This window comes from Bufo gargarizans, chromosome 1 (assembly GCF_014858855.1).
Source record: "Bufo gargarizans isolate SCDJY-AF-19 chromosome 1, ASM1485885v1, whole genome shotgun sequence".
Lineage (NCBI taxonomy): Eukaryota > Metazoa > Chordata > Amphibia > Anura > Bufonidae > Bufo > Bufo gargarizans.
Window position 1 is genome coordinate 292,313,246 of NC_058080.1, and position 21,563 is coordinate 292,334,808.

The window sequence follows — 21,563 nt, forward strand, 5'->3', positions numbered from 1 at the left end:
GAATAACTTCACACACACCGCTTCTGTGCATTTCCAAGTCTAATTCTGTCACTAAATCCATACCGGTGACCCAGCGCCTAAATACTAGGCCTCAAATTTAATTCCCTCTAAATCTCTCGTTACCCACCGCTGTACTGTTGTTGCTGGGCAAGATATTTAGTGTCCGTCAAAGCACATTTTTTGTTCTGGGTTGAAGTACAATTCCCAATTTAGCAATTTCATAATTTAGTGGTTTCTGCTATATCAGAGCTATTTGAAATCTATCCCTAAAAGGGTATATAATATTGAAGGTGCACATAGGGTCATTCAGAATAACTTCACACACACCCGCTACTGTGTATTTCCAAGTCTAATTCTGTCACTAAATCCATACCGGTGACCCAGCGCCTAAATACTAGGCCTCAAATTTAATTCCCTCTAAATCTCTCGTTACCCACCGCTGTACTGTTGTTGCTGGGCAAGATATTTAGTGTCCGTCAAAGCACATTTTTTGTTCTGGGTTGAAGTACAATTCCCAATTTAGCAATTTCATAATTTAGTGGTTTCTGCTATATCAGAGCTATTTGAAATCTATCCCTAAAAGGGTATATAATATTGAAGGTGCACATAGGGTCATTCAGAATAACTTCACACACACCCGCTACTGTGTATTTCCAAGTCTAATTCTGTCACTAAATCCATACCTGTCACCCAGCGCCTAAATACTAGGCCTCAAATTTAAATCCCTCTAAATCTCTCGTTACCCCGTTGTACTGTTGTAGCTGGGCAAGATATTTAGTGTCCGTCAAAGCACATTTTTTGTTCTGGGTTGAAGTACAATTCCCAATTTAGCAATTTCATAATTTAGTGGTTCCTGCTATATCAGAGCTATTTGAAATCTATCCCAAAAAGGGTATATAATATTGAAGGTGCACATTGGGTCATTCAGAATAACTTCACACACACCGCTTACTGTGCATTTCCAAGTCTAATTCTGTCACTAAATCCATACCGGTGACCCAGCGCCTAAATACTAGGCCTCAAATTTAATTCCCTCTAAATCTCTCGTTACCCACCGCTGTACTGTTGTTGCTGGGCAAGATATTTAGTGTCCGTCAAAGCACATTTTTTGTTCTGGGTTGAAGTACAATTCCCAATTTAGCAATTTCATAATTTAGTGGTTTCTGCTATATCAGAGCTATTTGAAATCTATCCCTAAAAGGGTATATAATATTGAAGGTGCACATAGGGTCATTCAGAATAACTTCACACACACCCGCTACTGTGTATTTCCAAGTCTAATTCTGTCACTAAATCCATACCGGTGACCCAGCGCCTAAATACTAGGCCTCAAATTTAATTCCCTCTAAATCTCTCGTTACCCACCGTTGTACTGTTGTTGCTGGGCAAGATATTTAGTGTCCGTCAAAGCACATTTTTTGTTCTGGGTTGAAGTACAATTCCCAATTTAGCAATTTCATAATTTAGTGGTTTCTGCTATATCAGAGCTATTTGAAATCTATCCCTAAAAGGGTATATAATATTCAAGGTGCACATTGGGTCATTCAGAATAACTTCACACACACACGCTTCTGTGCATTTCCAAGTCTAATTCTGTCACTAAATCCATACCGGTCACCCAGCGCCTAAATACTAGGCCTCAAATTTATATCCCGCTGAATTTGAATACAATACATTGGGCCAAATAATATATTTGTTGTTGTGGTGAACCATAACAATGAGAAAAACATCTAGTAAGGGACGCGGACGTGGACATGGTCGTGGTGGTGTTAGTGGACCCTCTGGTGCTGGGAGAGGACGTGGCCGTTCTGCCACATCCACACGTCCTAGTGTACCAACTACTTCAGGTCCCAGTAGCCGCCAGAATTTACAGCGATATATGGTGGGGCCCAATGCCGTTCTAAGGATGGTAAGGCCTGAGCAGGTACAGGCATTAGTCAATTGGGTGGCCGACAGTGGATCCAGCACGTTCACATTATCTCCCACCCAGTCTTCTGCAGAAAGCGCACAGATGGCGCCTGAAAACCAACCCCATCAGTCTGTCACATCACCCCCATGCATACCAGGGAAACTGTCTCAGCCTCAAGTTATGCAGCAGTCTCTTATGCTGTTTGAAGACTCCGCTGGCAGGGTTTCCCAAGGGCATCCACCTAGCCCTTCCCCAGCGGTGAAAGACATAGAATGCACTGACGCACAACCACTTATGTTTCCTGATGATGAGGACATGGGAATACCACCTCAGCATGTCTCTGATGATGACGAAACACAGGTGCCAACTGCTGCGTCTTTCTGCAGTGTGCAGACTGAACAGGAGGTCAGGGATCAAGACTGGGTGGAAGACGATGCAGGGGACGATGAGGTCCTAGACCCCACATGGAATGAAGGTCGTGCCACTGACTTTCACAGTTCGGAGGAAGAGGCAGTGGTGAGACCGAGCCAACAGCGTAGCAAAAGAGGGAGCAGTGGGCAAAAGCAGAACACCCGCCGCCAAGAGACTCCGCCTGCTACTGACCGCCGCCATCTGGGACCGAGCACCCCAAAGGCAGCTTCAAGGAGTTCCCTGGCATGGCACTTCTTCAAACAATGTGCTGACGACAAGACCCGAGTGGTTTGCACGCTGTGCCATCAGAGCCTGAAGCGAGGCATTAACGTTCTGAACCTGAGCACAACCTGCATGACCAGGCACCTGCATGCAAAGCATGAACTGCAGTGGAGTAAACACCTTAAAACCAAGGAAGTCACTCAGGCTCCCCCTGCTACCTCTTCTGCTGCTGCCGCCTCGGCCTATTCTGCTGCTGCCGCCTCGGCCTCTTCCTCCGCCTCTGGAGGAACGTTGGCACCTGCCGCCCAGCAAACAGGGGATGTACCACCAACACCACCACCACCACCTCCGTCACCAAGCGTCTCAACCATGTCACACGCCAGCGTTCAGCTCTCCATCTCACAAACATTTGATAGAAAGCGTAAATTCCCACCTAGCCACCCTCGATCCCTGGCCCTGAATGCCAGCATTTCTAAACTACTGGCCTATGAAATGCTGTCATTTAGGCTGGTGGACACAGACAGCTTCAAACAGCTCATGTCGCTTGCTGTCCCACAGTATGTTGTTCCCAGCCGGCACTACTTCTCCAAGAGAGCCGTGCCTTCCCTGCACAACCAAGTATCCGATAAAATCAAGTGTGCACTGCGCAACGCCATCTGTAGCAAGGTCCACCTAACCACAGATACGTGGACCAGTAAGCACGGCCAGGGACGCTATATCTCCCTAACTGCACACTGGGTAAATGTAGTGGCAGCTGGGCCCCAGGCGGAGAGCTGTTTGGCGCACGTCCTTCCGCCGCCAAGGATCGCAGGGCAACATTCTTTGCCTCCTGTTGCCACCTCCTCCTTCTCGGCTTCCTCCTCCTCTTCTTCCACCTGCTCATCCAGTCAGCCACACACCTTCACCACCAACTTCAGCACAGCCCGGGGTAAACGTCAGCAGGCCATTCTGAAACTCATATGTTTGGGGGACAGGCCCCACACCGCACAGGAGTTGTGGCGGGGTATAGAACAACAGACCGACGAGTGGTTGCTGCCGGTGAGCCTCAAGCCCGGCCTGGTGGTGTGTGATAATGGGCGAAATCTCGTTGCAGCTCTGGGACTAGCCAATTTGACGCACATCCCTTGCTTGGCGCATGTGCTGAATTTGGTGGTGCAGAAGTTCATTCACAACTACCCCGACATGTCAGAGCTGCTGCATAAAGTGCGGGCCGTCTGTTCGCGCTTCCGGCGTTCACATCCTGCTGCTGCTCGCCTGTCTGCGCTACAGCGTAACTTCGGCCTTCCCGCTCACCGCCTCATATGCGACGTGCCCACCAGGTGGAACTCCACCTTGCACATGCTGGACAGACTGTGCGAGCAGCAGCAGGCCATAGTGGAGTTTCAGCTGCAGCACGCACGGGTCAGTCGCACTACAGAACAGCACCACTTCACCACCAATGACTGGGCCTCCATGCGAGACCTGTGTGCCCTGTTGCGCTGTTTCGAGTACTCCACCAACATGGCCAGTGGCGATGACACCGTTATCAGCGTTACAATACCACTTCTATGTCTCCTTGAGAAAACACTTAGGGCGATGATGGAACAGGAGGTGGCCCAGGAGGAGGAGGAGGAGGATGAGGAAGAGGGGTCATTTTTAGCACTTTCAGGCCAGTCTCTTCGAAGTGACTCAGAGGGAGGTTTTTTGCAACAGCAGAGGCCAGGTACAAATGTGGCCAGCCAGGGCCCACTACTGGAGGACGAGGAGGACGAGGATGAGGAGGAGGTGGAGGAGGATGAGGATGAAGCATGGTCACAGCGGGGTGGCACCCAACGCAGCTCGGGTCCATCACTGGTGCGTGGCTGGGGGGAAAGGCAGGACGATGACGATACGCCTCCCACAGAGGACAGCTTGTCCTTACCCCTGGGCAGCCTGGCACACATGAGCGACTACATGCTGCAGTGCCTGCGCAACGACAGCAGAGTTGCCCACATTTTAACCTGTGCGGACTACTGGGTTGCCACCCTGCTGGATCCACGCTACAAAGACAATGTGCCCACCTTACTTCCTGCACTGGAGCGTGATAGGAAGATGCGCGAGTACAAGCGCACGTTGGTAGACGCGCTACTGAGAGCATTCCCAAATGTCACAGGGGAACAAGTGGAAGCCCAAGGCCAAGGCAGAGGAGGAGCAAGAGGTCGCCAAGGCAGCTGTGTCACGGCCAGCTCCTCTGAGGGCAGGGTTAGCATGGCAGAGATGTGGAAAACTTTTGTCAACACGCCACAGCTAACTGCACCACCACCTGATACGCAACGTGTTAGCAGGAGGCAACATTTCACTAACATGGTGGAACAGTACGTGTGCACACCCCTCCACGTACTGACTGATGGTTCGGCCCCATTCAACTTCTGGGTCTCTAAATTGTCCACGTGGCCAGAGCTAGCCTTTTATGCCTTGGAGGTGCTGGCCTGCCCGGCAGCCAGCGTTTTGTCTGAACGTGTATTCAGCACGGCAGGGGGCGTCATTACAGACAAACGCAGCCGCCTGTCTACAGCCAATGTGGACAAGCTGACGTTCATAAAAATGAACCAGGCATGGATCCCACAGGACCTGTCCGTCCCTTGTCCAGATTAGACATTAACTACCTCCCCATAACCATATATTATTGGACTCCAGGGCACTTCCTCATTCAATCCTATTTTTATTTTCATTTTACCATTATATTGCGATGCTACCCAAAGTTGAATGAACCTCTCCTCTGCCTGTGTGCTAGGCCTAAATATATGCCAATGGACTGTTGCAGTGGTGGCTGACATGAAGCCTGATTCTCTGCTATGACATGCAGACTAATTCTCTGCTGACATGAAGCCAGATTGTCTGTTACGGGACCTCTCTCCTCTGCCTGGGTGCTGGGCCTAAATTTATGACAATGGACTGTTGCAGTGGTGGCTGACGTGAAGCCTGATTCTCTGCTATGACATGCAGACTGATTCTCTGCTGTCATGAAGCCAGATTGTCTGTTACGGGACCTTTCTCCTCTACCTGGGTTCTGGGCCTAAATTTATGAAAATTGACTCTTACAGTGGTGGGTGACGTGAAGCCTGATTCTCTGCTATGATATGAAGACTGATTCTCTGCTGACATGAAGCCAGATTGTCTGTTACGGGACCTTTCTCCTCTGCCTGGGTTCTGGGCCTAAATTTATGAAAATTGACTCTTACAGTGGTGGGTGACGTGAAGCCTGATTCTCTGCTATGATATGAAGACTGATTCTCTGCTGACATGAAGCCAGATTGTCTGTTACGGGACCTTTCTCCTCTGCCTGGGTTCTGGGCCTAAATTTATGAAAATTGACTCTTACAGTGGTGGGTGACGTGAAGCCTGATTCTCTGCTATGATATGAAGACTGATTCTCTGCTGACATGAAGCCAGATTGTCTGTTACGGGACCTTTCTCCTCTGCCTGGGTTCTGGGCCTAAATTTATGAAAATTGACTCTTACAGTGGTGGGTGACGTGAAGCCTGATTCTCTGCTATGATATGAAGACTGATTCTCTGCTGACATGAAGCCAGATTGTCTGTTACGGGACCTTTCTCCTCTGCCTGGGTTCTGGGCCTAAATTTATGAAAATTGACTCTTACAGTGGTGGGTGACGTGAAGCCTGATTCTCTGCTATGATATGAAGACTGATTCTCTGCTGACATGAAGCCAGATTGTCTGTTACGGGACCTTTCTCCTCTGCCTGGGTTCTGGGCCTAAATTTATGAAAATTGACTCTTACAGTGGTGGGTGACGTGAAGCCTGATTCTCTGCTATGATATGAAGACTGATTCTCTGCTGACATGAAGCCAGATTGTCTGTTACGGGACCTTTCTCCTCTGCCTGGGTTCTGGGCCTAAATTTATGAAAATTGACTCTTACAGTGGTGGGTGACGTGAAGCCTGATTCTCTGCTATGATATGAAGACTGATTCTCTGCTGACATGAAGCCAGATTGTCTGTTACGGGACCTTTCTCCTCTGCCTGGGTTCTGGGCCTAAATTTATGAAAATTGACTCTTACAGTGGTGGGTGACGTGAAGCCTGATTCTCTGCTATGATATGAAGACTGATTCTCTGCTGACATGAAGCCAGATTGTCTGTTACGGGACCTCTCTCCTCTGCCTGGGTGCTGGGCCTAAATATATGCCAATGGACTGTTGCAGTGGTGGCTGACGTGAAGCCTCATTCTCTGCTATGACATGCAGACTAATTCTCTGCTGACATGAAGACAGATTCTCTGTTACGGGACCTCTCTCCTCTGCCTGGGTGCCGGGGCCTAAATATCTGAGAATGGACTGTTCCAGTGGTGGCTGACGTGAAGCCTCATTCTCTGCTATGACATGCAGACTAATTCTCTGCTGACATGAAGACAGATTCTCTGTTACGGGACCTCCCTCCTCTGCCTGGGTGCTGGGCCTAAATATATGCCAATGGACTGTTGCAGTGGTGGCTGACGTGAAGCCTCATTCTCTGCTATGACATGCAGACTAATTCTCTGCTGACATGAAGACAGATTCTCTGTTACGGGACCTCCCTCCTCTGCCTGGGTGCTGGGCCTAAATATATGCCAATGGACTGTTGCAGTGGTGGCTGACGTGAAGCCTCATTCTCTGCTATGACATGCAGACTAATTCTCTGCTGACATGAAGACAGATTCTCTGTTACGGGACCTCTCTCCTCTGCCTGGGTGCCGGGGCCTAAATATCTGAGAATGGACTGTTCCAGTGGTGGGTGACGGGAAGCCAGATTCTCTGCTATGGAACCTCTCTCCAATTGATTTTGGTTAATTTTTATTTATTTAATTTTTATTTTAATTCATTTCCCTATCCACATTTGTTTGCAGGGGATTTACCTACATGTTGCTGCCTTTTGCAGCCCTCTAGCTCTTTCCTGGGCTGTTTTACAGCCTTTTTAGTGCCGAAAAGTTCGGGTCCCCATTGACTTCAATGGGGTTCGGGTTCGGGACGAAGTTCGGATCGGGTTCGGATCCCGAACCCGAACATTTCCGGGATGTTCGGCCGAACTTCTCGAACCCGAACATCCAGGTGTTCGCTCAACTCTACTGGTGATAGATTTATTGGTCACTCATAAATATAAGTTCACTCATATTTGCTGTTTACTTATTGTTTGAAAAAGGCACCTGTGAGTGCCAAGATGCCGCGTGTCACCCTATTATGAGTGACCAATAAATCTATCACTGGCAAAGATTTTTTGGAGTGCCGGTTTTCTTTCATTTTTCAGACTAAATATTGTATTTCCATGTCACGGATGCATATAAAGTGTATTTTACCCCCCAAAATTGGTTTATCTCACACACAGAATTAACAGACATATTAACTATTGTATTTCCATGTCACGGATGCAAAGGAGGTGTATCTCACCCCGAAAAATGGGTTTATGTCACAGCAGATTTAAAAGATTAACTATTCTGTGTCCTGGGTGCAAAATGAGGTGTATCACACCTCAAAAAATTGGTTTATGTCACTCACAGAATTAATAGACAGATTACCAATTGTATTTCTGTGTCACGGGTGCATATGAGGTGTTTTGGACCCCAGAAAATGGCTATAGGTCACCCACAAAATTAACAAACAGATTAACTATTGTGTATCTGTGTCACGGGTGCAAAGGAGGTGTATTGCACCCCATAAAATTGGTTTATATCACCGACAGAATAAACAGACATATTAACCATTGTATTTCCGTGTCATGGATGCAAAGGAGGTGTATCTCACCCCCAAAATGGGTTTATGTCACCCACAGAATTAACAGATAGATTAACTATTTCGTTTCTATGTCACGGGTGCAAAGGAGGTGTATTACACCCCCAAAAATGGCTATAGGTCACCCACAGAATTAACAAACAGCCTAACACTGTCCCTTACTAGAGCTGTGTCCTGTCCCTACACTTGTTGGAGCAGTATGCGGGCACCACATGTGATCCAGCATTTATACAGGCTGGGTCACATGCTGTGCCAGCCATTCACAGCCATGCCAATACTATGCATGACTGTGATGGCTGCTAAGTGCCCACAGGTAAAAAGCTTGTTGATTGGCTGCACTGCAGCCTTTCAACAAACTTTATTCAGAATCCGAACACAAACTTCCTCAACAAAGTCTGTGTTCAGGTTCTGGTGCCCGAACCCTCGATGTTCGGTACGAACCCGAACTTTACAGTTCGGGTTTGCTCATCCCTAGTTATAAACACTTAGTTCAGCAGAAATCTTACCTAACTGACCATAAATCAGTACAAATGAGTGTTTATAACTACTTAAGAGCTAATAAGCAGAAGAAAGAAGTAGCAACATTTTTACAAAAACCTATTAGGAAAATCGAGTTATCCCATAATAGAAGCACAACAAAGGAATAAAAATAATCGCCTCAAAGCTGTACATAGCCTTTAAAGAGAATCTGTCACTATAAAAAACAAGATATTAATGAACAGGCACTCTATTTATGGGTTCATGGAGGACAATTTTATTGAATGTTTAAAATAGAAATATATAGACATAAAACCATAACAATACTTAAATACAAATGATTTTAGCAGCAATAGCAATATGACGGCGATTAAATGGCAATTGATAAATAACAACAATATCAGTAGCAATTGGAGGATAGCAGCAATACTAACAGCAATTAATAATATACAGATAAAATGCAGATAAAAAGCAGGAATATCTTCTGAGATTGGATTAGTGGCAATAGTTCCATGTATCAATCCCCATATAGTGTGTTCCACTGTCTGTTTGGAGATTAGATAACTAATACGGTGTGGCAACAATGTAGCAGCAATGTTCTTAATTGCAACAGTTGTGAGAACGCCGCTATTCATTTGACTACAATTGATCGCTAGGTATCTTTTTTCTTATGCAGCACAGACATTCAGATGCAGTCCCGCTTTTTTATATAGAAATATAGAAATAGGGAATCTTCTGTTGTGCACATTAGATGTTTAGTTTACTCACAGTTCGGCTGTTCTCTGGTGCGGCGTCTCGCTCCTGCTATGAAAACAGACTGACCTTTGTATTTCGGATCCTCCGGTCACAGCTTATTTGGAAAGTCGGCGTGCCACATGTTATGGCGGCGTCTCTGTTTAATATCAGTTCCGCCCCTTCAATGTTCGGATCGCCTCTTAACTTCTTTATTCTGCTGTCGGGGTTTGGCTTTGTAGATATTAGGTCAATTTTCGTCAGTTCTTTAGGTTAGATTCCTCTTGGAGCGCTCCAGCAATATAATTTGAATCTTCATATGCTTGTTCACCCAATTGTTTCGGAGCTCAACCTTGCTCCTTCCTCAGTGGTCAAGCATATTTCACATCCTATTCCCCTTTTATCCTGTGCCAATCTATCAGAAAAGCCGGAGTCTAATCCGGAATTGTGTCTTTATATAGTCCATTGTATGAATTTCCAGTTCTTTGCTATAGAGATATTTAGATCAATTCTTATTTTATGATGCTTTGGAATGCTATTGTTTATAGATGTTTTTTTCAGTATTTTTAGGTTGCTTACACATAATCATTTGCAGATAAAAAATATAATATATTTATTTAAGAAAAAATAAAAACACTATAAAGTATTCTATAAATTGTTAGAGGAGTATATCATTACATCACTTGTTAAAAAAGAGGCCTATAGCTCTAAACACAATTATCATTAAAATCATAAAGTGCAATTTCAAATACAAATTTACAAATATAGGAATACATTTTCAAGAAATCCGTTTTTCAGGCAATGTATAGGTTTTCAAACGATAAGTTTTAAAAAAATATTCAAAAAAATATATATATATAAAAATAAGAATATATAAATATATAAATATATATATATATATATATATATATATAGACCTCCAGAAAATGTGTAGTTTAATCACTACATGTTCAAAAATGTTCAAACTGCAAACAAACAACTTTCCCAAGAAAAACAATAGAAGTACAATCTATACGAAATAACTAAAAAATTTAAATTAATGACCTACTTACATGCAACTCAGACAATGTACTATATTTGATCCAATGCCCTTGTGGCAAAAAATACATAGGTCGAACAAAAAGACTTCTGAAAACCAGGATAGCTGAGCATATCGGAAATATAAAGAAAGGGTATGAAAAACATGTCCTGTCAAGACACTTCAAACAATATCACAACAATATCACAAAAAAAATGAATTTCTTGAAAATGTATTCCTATATTTGTAAACTTGTATTTGAAATTGCACTTTATGATTTTAATGATAATTGTGCTTAGAGCTATAGGCCTCTTTTTTAGTGATGTAATGATATACTCCTTTAACAGTTTATAGAATACTTTATAGTGTTTTTATTTTTTATTAAATAAATATATTATATTTTTTATCTACAAATGATTATGTGTAAGCAACCTAAAAATACTGAAAAAACATCTATGTACAATAGCATTCCAAAGCATCATAAAATAAGAATTGATCTAAATATCTCTATAGCAAAGAACTGGAAATTCATACAATGGACTATATAAAGACACTATTCCGGATTAGACTCCGGCTTTTCCGATAGACTGGCACAGGATAAAAGGGGAACAGGATGTGAAATATGCTTGACCACTGAGGAAGGAGCAAGGTTGAGCTCCGAAACATGTTTGGGTGAACAAGCATATGAAGATTCAAATTATATTGCTGGAGCGCTCCAAGAGGAATCTAACCTAAAGAACTCACGAAAATTGACCTAATATCTACAAAGCCGAACCCCGACAGCTATATAAAGAAGTTAAGAGGCGATCCGAACATTGAAGGGGCGGAACTGATATTAAACAGAGACGCCGCCCTAACATGTGGCACGCCGACTTTCCAAATAAGCTGTGACCGGAGGATCCGAAATACAAAGGTCAGTCTGTTTTCATAGCAGGAGCGGGACGCCGCAACAGAGAACAGCCGAACTGTGAGTAAACTAAACATCTAATGTGCACAACAGAAGATTCCCTATTTCTATATTTCTATATAAAAAAGCGGGACTGCATCTGAATGTCTGTGCTGCATAAGAAAAAAGATACCTAGCGATCAATTGTAGTCAAGTGAATAGTGGAGTTCTCACAACTGTTGCAATTAAGAACATTGCTGCTACATTGTTGCCACACCGTATTAGTTATCTAATCTCCAAACAGACAGTGGAACACACTATTCGGGGATTGATACATGGAACTATTGCCACTAATCCAATCTTAGAAGATATTCCTGCCTTTTATCTGCATTTTATCTGTATATTATTAATTGCTGTTAGTATCGCTGCTATCCTCCAATTGCTACTGATATTGTTGTTATTTATCAATTGCCATTTAATCGCCGTCATATTGCTATTGCTGCTAAAATCATTTGTATTTAAGTATTGTTATGGTTTTATGTCTATATATTTCTATTTTAAACATTCAATAAAATTGTCCTCCATGAACCCATAAATAGAGTGCCTGCTCATTAATATCTTATTTTTAAACCTATTTACAATTGACGAGGGTGAGTCAAATTGAGCAAGAGCACCTGTCTCCAGAAAACCAGTTGAGAGCCACCTTTTCTGATATATATTACTATAAAAAACAGCTCTGATCACCTATAATGTGTGGAGAGCTGAAGAGACGCAGACTCCAACAATGCAATTATTATGTCCAAACTTACATTTCCCCCTGTGCAGTAAGCTAAAAAAGGGTCCCTGCTCTGCACTGTAACACATCCCATGGACTCCGTTCTGATAAACATTACAGTGAACTCCTAGATGATTTATCAGCATACCAAGCATGTGCCATTTTCTTACTGTCGGAGAGGGAAAGGGAGCTTAGAGATAAGACACAGATTTTAAATATGTAATTCTTATCAGCTATTCACACATTATAGTAGTTCAGAGCTGTTTTTTTTTTTTTTTTTTATTGTGACAGGTTTCTTTCACACCTTGGTCATTAAAGGGTTACATTAAAAAAAACAATTGTATACAAAACTTTTCTTGTGGCCTTGTTTGCATCAAATAATGTACGATAAGTATTGTATTTATGTGGAGTGATCGGTTTTAGTGTAAGTAAGATCATTGTTCCTATCATGTTATAGAAGGTGAAAACTGACTTTTCCATTGTACTTAACTTGACTCTTCATATCAGCTGTACCTAATGTCCAGACTTAAGATATTACTTAACATCACACGACAAGAGCAGCTTGATAGAAGTCTAACCAAACCAAAGCCTAGAATTACAAATCCTCAACACAGAAAATAACATATTACAAAGTAAGAGCAAATATTGATCCTGTTCAATGCTTCAATGGTTTGGTGAGGCTGTTGGTCATGGCTGGATGAATAGATTTTCTAACACTGCTTATAGTTGAATTTACTCCTTCAATTCCTAAAGCAGTGGAACAACTTTCTTGCCAAGCACCATCAATGACTGGGAAATAACTCATTACAGCTTATGATTGTGCTGCTAAGCTATTTACAATAAAGGAGAACTACTAGTTTCTAGCTAGTCTTCTGCATTCACATGAAAAAGTAAGCAAAGTTTGAACATACAGTGCCTTGAAAAAGTATTGATACTTGAACTTTTCAAAAAAATTTCAACGTTACACCCACAAACTTAAATGTATTTTATTGGGATTTTATGTGATAGACCAACATAAAGTAGCGAGTTGTAATTTTTTCTTATCGACTTATTGTATGTCCAATTTTATATTATGTAATAAAGTATGTATTTGTATTTTAAGGATGGTCTTTTTGGTTTGGTAAGGTATACATTACTACCACACATAGTTATTTGTGTTTCTATTTGGTTATCAAAGTAGCAAGTATGTATGAGGAGAAAAAAATGATACATAGTTTTCAAAATCTTTTATAAATAATTTGAAAAAGTGTGGTGTGCATTTGTACTCAGCTCAATTTACTCTGATACTCTTAAATAAAATGTGACCAATTGCCTTCAGAATTCACTTAATTAGTAAATAAAGTAAACCTTATTCTCAGCATGACTACAGCTTTTCTGTGATGGCCTCAGAGGTATGTTAGTGAACATTAGTGATCAAACAGCATATGGAAAACCAAAGAACATACCAGACAGGTGTGGAGAACTGTAAATTAGGGTTAGGTTGTAAAAAAAATATCCCAAGCTCTGCACATCTCATGGAGCACTATTCAATCGATCATCCAAAAATGGAAGGAGTATAGTACAACTGCAAACCTACCAAGACATGGCTGTCCACCTAAACTGACAACCCAGGTAAGGAGAGCACTAATTAGAGAATCAGCCAAGAGGCCCATGATCACTCAGGAGGAGCTGCAGAGATCCACAGCTCAGTTGGGAGAAGCTGTCCACAGGACAGCTATTAGTCATGTACTTCGCAAATCTGAACTTCATGGAAAAGTGGGAAGTGGGAAGAAGTTAGCCATTTTTAAAAGCAAGCCATAAGTAGTCCCATTTGCAGTTTGCCACAAGCCATGTGGGGGACACAGCAAACATGTGGAAGAAGGTCCTTTGGTCAGTTAGGACTAAAGTTGAACTTTGTGGCCTAAATGGAAAATGGTATGTGTTGCAGAAAATTAACATTGTATATCACTCTGAACATGGTGACGGCAGCATCATTCTGTGGGGATCCTTTTCTTAAGCATGGACTGGGAAGCTGGTCAGCGTTGATGGGAATATGGATGGGGCTAAAAAACAGGGCAATTCTGGAGGAAAACTTGTTAGAGGCTGCTAAAGACTTGAGACTGGAGCGGAGGTTCACCTTCCAGCAGTACAACAACCCTAAGCATACAGCAAGAGCTACAATGGAGTGATTTAAATCAAGGCATATTCATGTGTTTGAATGGCCAAAAGTCCATACATAAATCCCTCTGAGAATCAGTGGCGAGACTTGAAAACTGCTGTTCATAGACACTCTTTATTCAATCTGACTGAGCTTGAGCTGTTTTGCAAAGAAGATTGGGCGAAAATTCCAGCATCTAGATGTGCAAAGCTTGTAGAGACATACCCCAAAAGATTTGCAGCTGTAATTGCAGCAGAAGGTGATCCTACAAGGTATTGACTCAGGGGGGCCAAATACAAATGCACGTCACACTTTCTAGATTTTTATTTATTAAAAATTCAGGAAAACATGTATCATTGTGATGTATCAATAAACTAAATTTAGTGTAACATGGAAAAATGTGGAAAATATCACTAGTTTGTGGACTTATCTATAGTTGATCTTCATTCAAACTATATACGCCATTAAAGTTAATTTAGCAGAACATAAAATAAATAATAAGTTGATGTTATATCAATATATAAAAAAAAATATTCACAGATCTGCCATTTCCTTCTCATGCCCAAATACCTCAGATTAAACCTTGGGCAGAAGTAACTTCTAACTTCTATCTTTATAAGTGTCTATGAATCTTTAACACGGACATTAAAATAAGTTTTTCACTTTTCTTGAAGAATATTTTTCAGGTGTGTGAGCAGTTTCTTGCATGTCTGGTCATTTTTCAGTGTCCTCTCAGCATGTTGATAGGATTTAGATTCAGGCTTGGCCATTAAATAACCCTCCTTTTCTTTTTACTGCTGTGTCTTGGATTGTTGTTCTTTGGAAGGTCCTTTTTTTTAGCTGAGCTTCAATTTTTCCAAGCGAAATTAAAAAATCATACTAGATATTCAGATGGAGGGTTGTCTAGGAAAAATAACCCAATTCCTCAATTATGCTTTACAATTGGTATGAGGTTGCCTTTCGTTTCGTAATATCTGTTTGTTATAATATCTAAGCTTTGTCTATTCTCATCTTGCATAATGTTCTGGACTGGGGTTAAATTTGCCTAGGAAACTTGGAAAGTCTTTGAAATTCTCTACACTTTTTCACAATCTTCTAAGCACTGATATGATTGATTTCCAATTGTGTAGCAATCTTTTTAATTCCCTTTCAAGATTTATAAGCATATAAAGCTTTATTTTTGGAAACCTCAGAGAGCTCTTCAGGTACTAGCATAGGGAAACCACACTGTTTAAAGGTTGCTACTGTTTTCTGCATGTTTTTTTAAGCAATCATATGGAAAATGTAGGCAATGGATGCTAAAATACTCAGAGGACATTTTTAATAATTAACCTGATGGCATGGGTTTTGTCAAGTTTCAAAAGCACTTTAAGGACTCAAAAGTGTCATTTAACCACTTTACATCCGCCCATAGGATATAAACGTCCTATGGGTGGATGTTTATCTCTAAATGGACATTCTGGAACGTCTATTCAGAGATGGCAGCTGCGCACTAATCGTCAGGGCACCCCAGAGAGAAGTCAGGGACCGTTCCTGGGTGTCCCTGCCTGTGTATACAGATCAGGAAGTGCTATGCACTTCCTGTGCCAGCCTGGTGGCCATGTGACCGCCGGGGTCGGGAGAGAGCACTAAATAAAAACAATAAAGTGTAAAAAAAAAAAAGGTTTCACATGTAAAAAAATTCCCCAATTAAGTAATTAAAAAAAATAAATAAATATATAAACAAAATAAGTTAAATAGACATATTTGGTATTGCCGTGTCTGTAACGACCGGCCCAAAAAATATATCACATGATCCACCCAGTCCGATAAACACCATAAAAAAATTAAAACTGTGTCAAAATAGCCATTTTTGTCACCTTACATCACAAAAAGTGCAACCCAAGTGATCAAAATGGCATATGTACCACAAAATGGTATATATATATATATATATAGCTCTCAGAACATGATGACATTAAAACATTTATTTGTTTCAAAAATGCTATTATTGTGTTAAAGTAAAATAAATTAAAAATGTATACATATTAGGTATTGCCACGTCCGTAACAACCAGCTCTATTCAAAAACATATGACCTAACCCCTCAGATGAACACCGTAAAAAAAATTAACATAAAAACTGTGCCAAAAAAGCAATTTTTTTTCACCTTACAGCACAAAAATTGCAACACCAAGCGATCAAATAGGCACATGCCCCCAAAAATAGTACCAATCAAACAGTCACCTCATCCCGGAAGACAATCGGTCAAAAAATAAAAATAAAAAAAATATGACTCTCAGACAATGGAGACACTAAAATATGTTTTTTTCCCCTCCAAAACTGCTATTATTGTGTTAAACTGAAATAAATAAATAAAGTAGACATATTATGCATCGCCGCATCCGTAAAAAACAGCTCTATAAAAATATCACATTACCTAACCCCTCAGACGAACACCATAAACAAAATAAAATAAAAACAGTGCCCAATAAAATGTATTTGGTCACCTAACATCACATTGTCACGGTAGGTAAGATAAGGGAAGGAAACAGAACAAGGCAAAGCAAACAAAAACAACTGACTAGGCCCCAAATGCTAGAGAGCAAAGGGGTCACCTCCTAGCAATCCCTAAAACACTTTCCCTAAGCTGCCATGCCCACGTGCATATCTGAATGGTAGATATGCACATGCCCACGTACCTAGGACTATAACACACTGAACCAAAACCTCAGCTGTAGGAAAGAGGGAAAGAGACACCAATCTCCTTCTACAACAGAAGGAGCTAGCGTCACCCTAGGGGACTAGTCAATACAGACACAAAAGGAAAAAGGACTTATCTTGAGATGTGTTGGAGCAGACGATCCACCAAACTACCAGAGCTCACACAAGGCAAAACTATAATCCATAAAGGCTATAGGGAGAGAGAGGTATAAATAGACTCACCAATTACCTAAAGAACAACAGCTAGGAGGAAGTGGGATTCAGCTCAAACCCACAACAAAACACACCGTCAGATCGAGTCACATGCAGCAATTCTGACAGATCTCCTCAGAACACCCACAGGGCAGGGCGTGACACACATAAAGTGCAACACCAAGCTATAAAAAATGTGTATGCCCCCCCCAAATTGTAGAAATCAAACCGTCACCTCATCCTGCAAAAAATGAGACCCTAACTAAGAAAATAGTTAAAAAAAATAAAAAAAGCTAATTTTTTTGGTTTCAAAAATGCTATTATTGTTTAAAGCTTAAATAAATAAGAAAAAGTATATATATTAGGCATTTCTACATCCGTAACAAGCTGCTCTATAAAAATGTCACATGACCTAACCCCTCAGGTGAACGCTGTAGAAATAAATGAACAAAAACTGCTAAAACAACCAATTTTTGGTCACCTACTCACCTTGCCCCATAAAGTGAAATAATGAATGATCAAAAACTCATATGTACCCAAAAATGTTACCAATAAAAACGTCAACTCTTCCTGCAAAGAGACACAAAAAATAATTTTAAAAATGCTTTATTATGTCCAACTAAAATAAAAAAAACTAAGAAAGCAAACATATTTGATATCATTGCGTCCATAACTACCCTGTGTCCATGATCTACCCTGTCAATGAATGTTGTAAAAAAATAAAAATAAAAACAGTGCCAAAAAAGCTATTTTTTTGTTACCCTGCCTCACAAAAAATGTAATATAGAGCAATAAAAAATTACATGTACCCCAAAATAGTACCAATAAAACTGGCACCTTATCCCCTAGTTTCCAAAATGGGGTAACTTTTTGGGAGTTTCTACTGTAAGGGTGCGCCAGGGGGGTTTTAAATGGGACATGGCATCTAAAAACCAGTTCAGCAAAATCTGCCTTCCAAAATCCATATGGCATTCCTTTCCTTCTGTGCCCTGCCATGTTCCCTTACATCAGTTTACAACAACATGTGGGGTGTTTCTGTAAACTGCAGAATCAGGGTAATAAATATTGAGTTTGGTTTGGCTGTTGACCCTCGATGTGTTAAAGAGTGAAATTTAGAAATGTCATCTCCATTTTCCTTTAATTCTTTGGAACACATAAAGGGTTAACACAGTTTGTAAAATCAGTTTTGAGTAACTTGAGGGGTTTAGTTTCTGCAATGGGGTCATTTATGGGGGGTTTCCACTAAGTGACTTCAGACCTGAACTGATCCTTAAAAAGTGGGTTTTTGGAAAATTTCTAAAAAAATTTGAAGAATTGCTTCTACAATTCTAAGCCTTCTAACATCCTAAAAAATTAAAATGACATTTCCAAAATGATGCCGACATATGGGGAATGTTAATTAATAAAAATGTTATGAGGTATCACTTTTTGCTTTAAAAGAATAGAAATAGAAATTTACAAAATTGCATATTTTTCAGATTTTTGGGTAAATTTAGGATTATTTTATAAATAAAGGTGAAATATATCGACTCAACTTTACTACTGTCATGAAGTACAATGTTTCACGAGAAAACAATCTCAGAATAGCTTGAATAAAAGTTATTACCGCATAACGTGACACATGTCAGGTTTGCAAAATTAGGCTTTGTCAGGAAGGAGGAAATGGCCCAGATGCAAGTTCTAAATATTTCAGTATCTTTACAAGTAGTACCTAAACAGTTGTGTATTATGCTATGTAATGTGTGAGGTTCTGGTTATTGATCTGATTACAGTGGCTAGTGACATTAAACCCAATAATATTGAAGGCTTCCAGTGAAGGTGACATAAATGTAAGTTATTAAGCTGCAGCTTGAAATACATTTTCAAACATGCTTATTTTTTTATGGTATTAATTAAATTGCTGTATTTAGAACTAAAAAGTGTTGATGTTTATCAGGAAAAGAGCACATAATAAGGGAAAATTTTAAAAAAAAGCCTATTAGCCAGGATTATAGTAGTTTTTAGTATGTAGTATTTGTTGTGAATGCATTTATTGAGTAAATTGCGCATTCTAAAATAAAGAATAAAGCAATGTGGCAAGAGTCAGGATCTATCTACAGTTACTATATCTATCTATCTATCTATCTATCTAGAAAATAGAAAAATCCAAGGCAGCACACAAATAACGATGAAAAACAGGGTGTTTATTCCTTTGTCATGGCTTGAACACCCTGTTTTTCATTGTTATTTGTGTGCTGCCTTGGATTTTTCTATTTTCTATACTAATTTGGATCAAGTCCGTGACCTGCTCCAAGGAATTGCACCCCGTCGATGTGTGTGCTGCTCATCTTTTCTTCTTTTATCCATCTATCTACCTATCTATCGATTAGAGATGATCGAATCAAGTCTAAACTAATCAAATTTGTTATGAATTTTCCCAAAAATTTATTCTAGACAATACACCGCAACACTATGTCACCTTGCCACTCTGTGGCCTTCTGATGCTGCTGCCACCGCAACACTATGTCACCTTGCTACTCTGTGACCTCCTGATGTGGCTGCCACCTCCATACTATGTCACCTTGCCACTCTGTGGTCTCCTCATGCTGCTGCCAACTCAGAACTCTGTCTCTTGGCCACTCTGTGACCTCCTCATGCTGCTGCCACCTCCACACTAAGTCACCGTGCCACTCTGTGGTCTCCTCATGTGTTGCCACCTCCACACTATGTCACCTTGCCACTCTGTGGTCTCCAAATGCTACTGCCAACTCAGAACTCTGTCTCTTGGCCACTCTGTGGCCTCCTGATGGTGCTGCGACATCCACACTTTGTCATTTTGCCACTCTGTGGTCTCCTGATGCTGCTTCAACCTCACCACTATGTCATAGGGCTGCTCTGTGGACTTCTCATGCTATTCGCAAAATTATCAGTGACGTCAACACAAACTTACTGCTGACACCCTCTGCACTCTGTCGTGGGGCTCTACTTGTATAAGCGTTTAATAGAGTAAGTTCTGTAAACATCTATGTGGAATCAGCTGACAATGGTGCAAAAGGAGTGTGCTTCTACTTGATGCTAACATTGACCTATAAGGTCAGTTATTTGGTCAGTTTTGGCTCGCGACTGCCCAAATAAGTGAAGTGTGCAGTGATTCTAAAAGCGACGCCTGACATCTGCATGTCAAACTGATTCACAGTATTATTTCACTACCATAGCAGACTCCCTGTGCGTGTTACTGCAAGGCACAATGTTCTACACTACTATAAAGGCTCTCTGCAGCCAGGAAATAGCAATTTTTAACGCGATTTGACACAAATAAATTCGGATCAAACCACATTTTTTCAGAAAATTTGACAAACCGGCTAAATCGAATTTTTTAAAAATTGTCTCATCTCTGGTTGCTATGAATGTGACAATATTAAATACACTGTCCTTCCCCCAAAAAAGTTGCCACCAAAAATATTTTGTTGGACCGCCGGCAATGTCACAAGATTTATTTTCATTCAGTGTTGTATTAATTTTTTACCAAGATCTTGCATTGTTGATGGTAGTGTCTGACTGCTGTGCAAAGCCTTCTCCAGCACATCCCAAAGATTTTCAATGGGACGCTGTGGCCAATCCATGTGTGAAAATGATGTCTCATGTGTGAAAATGATGTCTCATGCTCCCTGAAACACTCTTTCATAATTTGAGCCCGATTAATTCTGGTATTGTCATCTTGGAATATGCTTGTGCCATCAGGGAAGAAATAATCCATTGATAGAATAACCTGGTTATTCAGTATGTTCAGGTAGCCAGCTGACCTCATTTTTGGAGCACATACTGTTGCTGAACCTAGACCTGACCAACTGCAGCAACCCAAGATCATAGCACTGCCCCCACAGGCTTGTACAGTAGGCACTAGACATGATTGGTGCATTAATTGATCTGCCTCTTTTCTTACCCTGATGCAGCCATCACTCTGGAGCGGGGTAAATCTTGACTCATCAGACCACATGACCTTCTTCCATTGCTCCAGAGTCCAATCTTTATGCTCCCTAGCAAATTAAAGCCTTTTTTTCTGGTTTGCCTCACTAATTAGTGGTTTTCTTACAGCTACACAGCTGATCAGTCCCAATCCCTTGAGTTCCCTTTGCATTGTGCGTGTGGAAAAACTTTTACTTTTACTATTAAGCATAGCCCTGAGTTCTACTGTTGATTTTCTTTGATTTGATTTAACCAAACGGTTACGTGATCGCCGATCACGATCATTCAGAATTTTTTTCCCATCACATTTCTTCCTCGAATATGATGGATCCCCACTATCCTTCCAGTTTTTAATAATTGGGGTTAAATAACTTGTTGCCAGCTGAAAGATAATCGCCCATGCAGTTAAATCCAG